This window comes from Sinocyclocheilus anshuiensis, unplaced genomic scaffold, assembly GCF_001515605.1.
Source record: "Sinocyclocheilus anshuiensis isolate Anshui unplaced genomic scaffold, SAMN03320099.WGS_v1.1 scaffold1162, whole genome shotgun sequence".
In the NCBI taxonomy this organism is placed as follows: domain Eukaryota; kingdom Metazoa; phylum Chordata; class Actinopteri; order Cypriniformes; family Cyprinidae; genus Sinocyclocheilus; species Sinocyclocheilus anshuiensis.
This window is the reverse complement of record NW_015540875.1, coordinates 1,758,537-1,758,914: the sequence shown is the minus strand read 5'-3', so window position 1 is coordinate 1,758,914 and position 378 is coordinate 1,758,537.

Here is a 378-nt window from a genome sequence, read left to right as displayed (position 1 = left end):
AAGTGCTTGAATTTCAGACATATGGATTCAAGGCCTGGAAAGTACTTGAAAACAAACATAGGTCCTTGAAAGTGCTTGAATTAAATTTGAAATGTGTATCATGCTCCCGCAAACATTCTTATTGTCTTATTGTATATATTGCATCAACGAAAATAGTTACAAATATAGTAACAGCTGAGGCGCTGCGCATCTCTAAAAGCAAACACAGTTGAGTTTCATTAATGAATGAAAGTGCGTTTTTGAACGAATCTAGTGAGTCAGTGATTCATGATTACCCATACATAAAGATTTAATTCCTGAATGAATCAGCTGTTCAAACGAATCAATTGAATGAATGATTCAGTGATAAAATCAGTGACTTACCGCCACCTGCTGGTG